Raw genomic sequence first — 1,378 nt, forward strand, 5'->3', positions numbered from 1 at the left:
GAAAGACCAATGACAACAGAAACAGTTGTAACAATACAGAACTCCAATATATATGCTAAACTCATTAACACAGGTTCTTAGTATCTGCTTAGGCAATTGCTTAGTCTTTGCTTTCCTTAATATTTGTTTGGTTGCAGTATCAAGTTTCATTATCTTGGAAAGAAGAGAAAACCTATTTCCCTAAAACCAAGTGTGGGATTTTCCAGGGATTCTGACCTAACATAAAAAGAACTTGCAGTATGTTTATATTAAAAAAAAAAAAAAATCATGCTCTACAATGAAGTGAGAAAAGTCTCGTTTGACTGTTAAAAAACTGATAGATATGCTGGCTTAGTTAGTCACGGGATTGGTCAACAAAAAGTGAGTAATGCACAACAGAACTGTGGTTTTTCATGTTTCCTTTCTATTGCTCATTAAAACCTTAGTTCGATTACTCACCTGTATAATCGGTGTTAGCCACAGGGTATGTATCAAAAAGGATTTTCAGATTTACTCATCCATAAATGTCAGGCTATTCATAATTTTATAGATAATCCCATGCATTGGAAATCACCTGTGATGAACACAATATATGGAAATGAAAGGTCAGCACACTTTGTGTGCCTGTGCACAGATATATAGACCCGTGTGCGTAAATGGAGTATTCTCTGACAGAACACTTTTATGATCTCATATTTTTAAATAAGAAATTATATTGCTCATGCTGAGAACAAGAGAACACATTTTCAAGACCCCAAGGTCTCCATTAAAGAAAACCATATCTGTATAATCATCTTTGGTGCAATGAAACATTTTTTAAACTTTTCTGAAAAACTGAGGTATAACAGCACTAAATTACTTATAAATTGCAAGGCTGTAATTTTGTGTGCTCATACCTTTTATTCTTCTCTGACAGACTAATCTCCTGATAATATTTTAATAGATAGATTTCCAAGTCAGATCTTAGCTAAAAGTCAAAATCTACATTGTAATTCAGACACGTTATATTTTAAATCCCTGGAGGCTTTAGTTAGCTATTTATTTTTCCCGGCTATCTCTGTTCTACCTTTGTTTACATTTCCATTATTTCAGAAAAAAAAAAAAAAGAGTTGGTGCAAGTACACGTCTCATATTATACTAATTGTACAAGACAACATTTCAAAGATCAAATGAAGCCTCCTAGAAGCAGAAGTGAAGAAACCACAGATGTGAAAATGAAGTTAAAGAGATCTCCTACATTTATTTTATCCATTTTCTTCCCATTTGATTTACGGTGTTTAGTTGCTGAACTCTCAAGTCTAAGACGTGATACTTACACAGTGTAAAATATTAAGCCTGTAACTCGCACAAGTGAAGGACAGGCACAGGTAGGACATAGGGTAGCTCCTACAGATACAGT

The 1,378-nt window shown here is 33.9% G+C and overlaps 1 long non-coding RNA gene across 1 annotated transcript in view; it reads right to left on the reverse strand.

Moving 5' to 3' along the window:
* Positions 1-444: 444 nt before the first annotated feature.
* Positions 445-1,378, reverse strand: part of LOC114063920 — a 15,167-nt gene continuing 14,233 nt past the window's right edge. The window contains exon 4 of the long non-coding RNA XR_003572646.1: positions 445-553. This is a non-coding gene — a long non-coding RNA (uncharacterized LOC114063920). The remainder of the gene's footprint in view (positions 554-1,378) is intronic.

Source organism: Empidonax traillii, unplaced genomic scaffold (genome assembly GCF_003031625.1).
Source record: "Empidonax traillii isolate 1590-97213 ecotype Southwest subspecies unplaced genomic scaffold, ASM303162v1 scaffold500:size455409, whole genome shotgun sequence".
Lineage (NCBI taxonomy): Eukaryota > Metazoa > Chordata > Aves > Passeriformes > Tyrannidae > Empidonax > Empidonax traillii.